At 44.5% G+C, this 7,919-nt stretch overlaps 1 pseudogene; it reads right to left on the bottom strand.

Annotated features, from left to right (window-relative positions):
• LOC120601660 (ubiquitin-conjugating enzyme E2 variant 1-like) lies at positions 1-3,297 on the bottom strand (annotated as a pseudogene).
• Between the last annotated feature and the right edge of the window lie 4,622 nt (positions 3,298-7,919).

Genomic DNA, 7,919 nt, shown 5'->3' with positions numbered 1-7,919 from the left:
TCATGGATTGCGGCAACTCTGTCCTTTGGGGGGCTGAGGGAGTTTGATCTTTTCCTTAGACATCATGAGACACCAAAGCTCTTGTAGGAAAACTTTGATGCTCCATGGATTCTGCCATTTTGCTAGCACTGATATGGCTCCTGGCGACCCCGCCATTAGAACTACTAACTCCATTCATATAAAATTTTGTCACAAATCTTACAAAGGGGAGTCCTTCCGGGTATTTAGATCCACGTTCAGTTTTAAGGCTGTATGTTCGGTTTTCATTAATTGTCCGAGCCCATAGTGGCTGCCCTCTTACGTCACTGTCGCTGGAATGCCGGTCCCTTCTCCACCTCACCCCCACCTGCCCCCTGCTCCTTACGCCGTCTCACCCCGTTACTCTTTCTGTCACTGCTTTCTTGGAGCGTGGTCTGCGTTGTTTACATTGCTAATAAGAAACACTCAGAACCACCAGCTTGACTCCTTATGTCCACAGCAACTTGAAAGAGCGACCAGGAAAGACTTGGAAGGACAAGTCTGCTGTAGAGGCGGCTCTGCCTTTTGGTTTCGCGGCGGGCTGAGATTTTCAGGACCAGAGACAGCGCGCCCTGGTCGGCACCTGTTTCCCAGGGAACCTGGCTGGACTGTAAGGAGAGGTGTCCTCTCCCTGATAGACCCGGAAGCTGCCACAGCAGGGGAGACCAGCTCGCGCCCAGGGAAGCACTAGAGGGTGCTGGTGAGCTGCTGGTCTGAGGACTTAGAGACATGAGTTCAAATCCCCCGCCCCCCTCACCGCCTCTGTGACTTTCAGAAGATCACAAAGATAATGACAACGGGAAAAGTTCAAAAGGCCAGATTATTTAAAATGCCAACTGTTTACACTAAGTCCTGTTCTCATCCAAGTTTTATCAGTGTCTATATTATATTGCGAGGCTCTCCTGTACAGAGGGGTACATGATATTTAGTATTATCTTGTATACAAGGATACACAGTTTATTTCTGTGAAACTTCACTGGGTGTGGGCTCATGGCTGCCAACCCACTTCATAAGCAAAACATAATGGGGGAAGGAGCCCAGGGGCCAAGGAAGGGACCTGACTCAGGACGGGAGTGCCTGCCTCTCTCTGTTCTCGGTCATCGCTTTCCCTCTGTGGATCTGCTCCGTTCTCCTCTGCACAGCACCTGGCTCTATGTTCGCTGGTCCAGACACGCAGACAGACCAGGTACCCACTCTCTTCTTCTCCCCTCCACTCTCTCAGCCCCAATGCCAAACTCCCAGGGAAGCGATTTGATTGGCCCAGCCTGGCTCAGGTGCCCCCTTGGTCCAATCAGCTGTGGCCTGGGGTGGGGGCAGCATCCCCTGGGGTGAACATGGCTGCCCCCACTGTAACCACGTGAATGAGGAAAAAGCCACCTGGAAAGGGAACCTAACAGCATCCATCTCCCATGTGTCGGCTTTTGAGTGCCATAATTCCCTTCCCTCCACTAGTGCAGGCACCTGTGCAATGACTGCTCTGCGTGGGGTGTCATAAATGCTCAGAATATACAGAGGAAGCAACCGAATGTCCCGCTGTCCTCCGATACAATGTCTCCGTGCCTGCCTTGCCCCTCACTCTGCCCAATGGCCCTGCTCAGCCCGTTTCCCACACCTAAGTTTGTTCATTCATTCACTCAGCTGGTATTCTTTGAGCACCGCCCGTATGCCAGGCACTGTGTAAGGGTGAACGAGACAGACCGGGGACTTCCTCCATGGGGCCGTGGTAGATAGGCAATAAGCAAAGGAACAATACACTACTGTGATCACTTCAGACGGTGATAAATAAATGCTATTGGGAAAAACCCAGGGCATGGTGCTGGAATTCCTTTCCTGGATCCAACCCTTTCTACTCATTAGTAAGTTCCTTGGGCTCATTAGTAACCTCGCTGGATCTCGACTTCTTCACCTGTAAAATGGAGATTTCCACGGCTTGTATTAATCAAGGATCTCCAGAGAAACAGACCAATAACAGACCAATAGAATGAATATATACATATATATATTTCCCCCTAATGAATTGGCGCACATAATCACGGAGGCTGAGAAGTCCAAACCCAGGAGAACCGACAATATAATTCATCTGAGTCTGAGTCCAAGGGCAGGAGAAGTCCAATGTCACAGCTTGAAAACAGTGAGGCAGAGGGAGAGAATTCTTTCTTTCTCGGCCTTTGATTCCAATCAGACTTGCAGTGGATTGGTTGAGGCCCACCACATTGGGGAGGGCCATCTGCTTTAGTCAGTTTACCGATTCAAATGTTAATCTCATCCAGAACCACCCTCACAGACACACCCAGAAATCACATTTAACCAAATATATGGGCACCCTGTGACCCAATCCAACTGACACATAAAATTAACCATCACGTCCTTCAAAAGAGGCCAAGGATGACCCTTCTCTTTTGCACCCTTGAGGATTGTGACAGTGCTTCGTACATGGCGGGGAAAGGAAGTGTCTCGTTAAGAACAGTGAGGAGGTCTCAGGTTTGCAGGTTGGCATAAAAGCCCTGAGTTCAAACCCTGACTCTGCTTCTGACCAGCTGTGTGACCAAGTGGGTGACTGTCTTAACCTCTCTGGGCCTTAGTTTTCGAATCTGCAAACTGTGAAAACTGTACAAAGCCCAGCCTTAGAGGGACCCACACTTGCAAAATTAAATCTAAATTTCCACCACCAGGGGTATAGATAAGGAAGCCATTATTTAGTCCTGCAATGGAATATGTTAGATAGCAGATAAAAATGGATGCATTTGAACTATGTGTATCAGTGTCTAGAAATCTCAAGAGCCAGAGTCGAGTGAAAAAGAAAAAAGTATCAAGAGTTACAGTACATCGTTTATCCATATATTCAAAATGCACATAAGCTACACATTGTTGATGGATACATTCATGCGCAGTTAAAATAAAAACAAAACACGACAAGAAAGTGATACTCTCCACCTGCAGCATGGAGGTGACTTTTGGGGAGGAAGACCAAAGAGATGGGGCTTGGAGTTTTAGTTTTATTAGAGATACAACAGAGAACTGAAGGAATGTAGCAAAATGTAACGTCTAGTAAATCTGGGGTGTTACGTTATTTCCTTTGATGAAATAGTTTATAATTAAATAAAAGCGTTAAGGCGGCCCCGAGAGGTAGCTCGATGACATCTAAAGAATCTGGACTCGTAACCTGGGAGGTGGGGGTTGCTATTTTTGTCCATGAGAGAATAGCTAGAAGGCATTCATTTCCCCAAACCTTGCCTTACCCCGCATATTGTCAGAGGGCGGCTGCCGTACTTCCCCCATCTGACCACTAGAAGGAGCCAGCACACAGGGTTGGGGATGGGGAGCTGGATCAACCCCAGCAAATTGAAACAAGGAAGAAGCAGTATTTGCAAGAAAGAAGCGGAGGCAGAGAATTCATTTGAGAACATGAGAGGCAGGTAGAGGTAGAAAACAGTGCCCCGGTAACAAAAGGACCGTAGTTGAAGTAGCAATACTATTTACAGGTGTTGATAAAGTACATATTATCTAGTACTGAAAATTATCCAAGATGCAATTCTTAGTCATTAAACAGATTTTAACAAGGGGTTCAGGAAAACCCCAGTTCCCCTCTGTGGGGCAGAATGAACCATGTTTTGTCCCAAGTGTCCGGATTTTGGCATAAAGTTCCTGAGTTCACATCCTGGTTCTGCTTCTAACCAGCTGTGTGACCAGGTGGGCGACTGTCCTAAACTCTCTGGGCCTTAGTTTTCGAATCTGCAAACTAGGGATAATAACGGTCCCTCATCCACAGAATCGTTGCAAGGGTTGGATGAGATTATACCCATGATGTCCCTGGCACATAGTAGGCCTCTGATAAACGGTAGGCACATCAGACCCTAACGCTCAACCCTGCTCTAAAGTAAGCAATTTCAGGGAGCAAGGACCACGCTTCAAAACAGCAACACGGTGAACAGAGTCTAATGGTGTCCAGTGGGGCAAAGATATTCCCAAGTACCCAGCCATGGGAAAGGAACGTGGTTAGATATTTGATGTCCGTGTAAAAGAAGCAGCTAGATGCCCCACCACTTCCCAGAGTGGGGAGATCCCATTTATTCCTTTTTTCACTCCTTAGACAAATATTTAAAGAGCTGCCGCCCGGTGCAGTTACTGAGACATTGCGGTGAACACAGACACTGCTCCCTCCCACCCCCACTCTGAGGGACCAATTGCCCAATTGGAGCAGAACAAATATGTAGTGAGGATTTGAGCAAAGGAGATGAGGGCAGGGATCATGTGAGTTTGAATTGTGGGCTCCGTGCATCCGCTAGAGATGGGCTAGCCTTTCAAACACGAGTTTCTTTGAAATTAAAAAAAAAAAAACCCTCATTAGTCAATATGCCTCAACACTATTGAGGCATATTGGTATACCATATTACTCATCTCGTGTGTGCAATTTCATGATTTTCAATAAATTTACCCAGTTATGCAACCCTCACCATAATTCGTTTTAAAACATTACATCACCCCAGTATGATCCCTCATGTACATTACTCTTAGTTCCTGTCCCCATCCAGAAAACCATAGTCTACTTTCTGACTTTATAGCTTTGCATTTTCTGGACATTTCGTATAAACAGACCATGTGATATGTGGTCTCTTGTGTCTGGCTCCTTCTCCTGAGCATAGTATTCTTGAAGTGCATCCAGCATGTATCTCTAGACATCTTTTTATTGCTAAATAGTATTCCATTCTAAGGACCGACCTTGCATTTAGTTGTCACGGGAAACCAGACTTTTAAAAAAAATAATATATATATTTTTAATTATAGTTGGCATACAATATTATATTAGATTCAGGTGTACAACATAGTGTTAGACATCTATATAACTCACAAAGTGATCACCCCAATAAATCTAGTACCCCTCTGATACCATATATAGTTATTACGATATTATTGACTCTTCCTTATGCTCTACTTTATAGCTCCATGACTATTTTGTAACTAACAGTTTGTACTTTTTAATCCTTCTCTCATTTTTCACCGACCACTCCCATCTGGCAACCTTTGAAATGTTCTCTGTATCTATGAGTTTGTTTCTGTCTTTCGTTTATTTGTTTTTGTTCTTTAGATCCCGCATGTACACGAAATCATACGGCATTTGTCTTTCTCTGTCTGACTTTTCACTCAGCACAATACTCTCTAGGTCCATCATGAAATATCTTTTTCCATCTCTTTACTTTTAGTCTGTGTGTCTTTTAATCTGAAGTGAGTCTCTTGTAGGCAGCTTATGTAAGGGTCTTGTTTTCTTTCTTTCTTTCTTTCTTTCTCTTTCTTTCCTTTCTTTCTTTCTTTCTTTCTTTCTTTCTTTCTTTCTTTCTTTTCTTTCTTTCTTTCTTTCTTTTTCTTTCTTTCTCTTTCTTTCTTTCTTTCTTTCTTTCTTGTCTTGTCTTGTTTTCTTATCCATTCAGCCACCCTGTCTTTTGATTGGAGCATTTAATTCTTTTTTCATTCGAAGGACTCGTTGATAGATAGGTAGTTATTGCCATTCTTTATTCATATTGTTCATACATTTTTTTTCTTCTTAAAGAAATCCCTTCGACATTTCCTATAATACTGGCTTGGTCGTGATGAACTCCTTTCTCTTTTTCTTGTCTGGGAAGCCATTTACCTGTCCTTCGATTCTAAATAAAAGCTTTGCTGGGTAGAGTAATCTTGGTTGTAGGTCCTGGCTTTTCATCACTTTGAATATTTTGTGCCAAGCCCTTCTGGCCTGTGAAGTTTCTATTGAGAAATCAACTGACAGTCTTATGGGAGCTCCCTTGTAGGTAACTAATTGATTTTCCCTTGCTGCTTTTAAGATTCTCTCTTTGTATTTAAACTTTGCATTTTAATTCTGATGTGTCTTGGTGTGGGCCTCTTTGGGTTCATCTTGTTTGGGACTCTCTGAACTTCCTAGGGTTGTATGTCTATTACCTTTGCCAGGTTAGGGAAGTTTTTCATAATTATTACTTCAAATAGGTTTTCAATTTCTCATTCTCTCTCTCTTCTCCTTCTGGTACTCCTATGATGCAAATGTTGTTATGCTTGATGTTGCCCCAGAGGCTCCTTAAACTATCTTCATTTTTTGGATTCTTTGGATGCTGTTCTGATTGAGTGTCCTCTGCTACCCCATCCTCTAAATCACTGATTCGGTCTTCCACTTCATCCACTCTGTGATTCCCTCTAATGAATTCTTCATTTCAGATACTGTATTCTTCGTTTCTGACTGGTTCCCTTTTGTTTTCCATCTCCATTTTTTATGTTTCTGTCTCTTTGTTAAAGTTCTCACTGATTTTATCTACTCTTCCCCTAAATTCATTAAGCATCCTCATAACCAATGTTTTGAAGTCTGCAACTGTTAGATTGTTTGTCTCCATTTTGTTGAATTCTTTTTCTGGAGCTTTGTTCTGTCCTTTCATGGGGGACATGTTTCTTTGTCTCCCCATTTTGGCTGCCTCCCTGTGTCTGTTTCTATGTATTAGGTAAGGATTCTAAGTCTCCCGATCTTTGTATGAGTGGCTTTATGTAGTAGGTGTCCTGTGGGGCCCAGTGGCATAGTCCTAGGAAGGGTCCAACTGCAGGCCAAGTTCAGCCACAGCCTGTGCACTCCGGGGGCCACCTGGTAAGAGTCACCCAGCAGTCCACAGAGGGCTGCCGCCTGTGCTGGGCTTATAGTGCCTCAAGTGACCATCTCTCCTCCACTTCAGACCTCATAGAGGTTTTGAAAGGCCTTGAGCAACCAAGAGAAGTGTCTAACAGAGGGGACGGGGAGCCTCAGGCTGTCACTCATCACTTCTTTTGAACTGAGAGTTTTGAAAAAACTCATAATGTGTGTGTGTGTGTATTAAAACATTGTTTTAAAAATTACAGAAACAGGAAAAAATTATAAGATACAGACCAACAAGCAAAAATAAACAAAAGCAGCTCATCCCCATCACCCAGACATCAAGGCCGAGGCACGCAGGCGCTCGCATGAGGGTTTTGTTCCCTGACTGAGATCTCACATGGCCACCGATGATGTCACCGGATGACGAGATGCTGTGGTTTTATAGGAGAATGTTTATTATCTTAGGAGAGGCTGATTTAATGACCTTAACGAGATTTCATTTGGGGAACAAAACAAAATACACTGTTTTATGACCTGCTCTAATTGGTCAGCGATTTCCATGTTTCCATTTCATAAAATCCTCATCGGGTCTAAAAGGAGATTTTATTAAGATTTTTTCCAGCGAACCCCAAATTGTCCTTTACAACTGGTTTGTGCGTGCTGGTACTCAGTCTGGGGCCTGGCGTCGCTTCTGATTGTACGTCCTTGAGGCTCTAAGTTAGTGCGTCCCTGGTCGTGACAGTGGCCGTGCGAGAGACTGGGCTAGGTGTTCTATGGAAAGCTCCACCCTTTAGATTTGTCTCTGGCTGCCTCCTGGTGTTCTTCCATTTATTCCTCCATCTCCCCCTCCCCTCCTCCCGTCCTCCCCCGCTGGATGGTGGGAGAGATGAGCCTGTGACGAAAATTTCCAACAACACGGAAGTGTGTAAACTCGCGAGAGGGGGTCTGCCCTGGCCTTTTCGGTCCTTCTCCCGAGATGAACAGTCACCGGCTGGGCGTCTCGCCTTCCAGCCCCTTTTCTCTGTTTATACAAGTGCATGGCTGTCCCTATGTGTGGATATTCGCTTTTGTTTGTGCGGAAATGGGATTGATACAATAGCTATTGTTCTGGGACTTAAACAAAAGTTCCCATGAGTTTTGGCCATCTCTCCATGTCTTGATAGTGAACCTCTTTGAATATGGCGTAAGATCACATTAGCTTCTGCTGACTAAAAACCATGCTTCTTCAGTGTATAAGCTGCTGTTCAACCCCATATGGAGAGTTGGGGAGACTCAAGTTCCCTGGAAAAGATAACAT

Source organism: Pteropus medius, unplaced genomic scaffold, assembly GCF_902729225.1.
Source record: "Pteropus medius unplaced genomic scaffold, Ma_sr-lr_union100, whole genome shotgun sequence".
Lineage (NCBI taxonomy): Eukaryota > Metazoa > Chordata > Mammalia > Chiroptera > Pteropodidae > Pteropus > Pteropus medius.
Note: the sequence above shows the minus strand (reverse complement) of the source record. Positions and strands in the feature narration are given on the sequence as shown.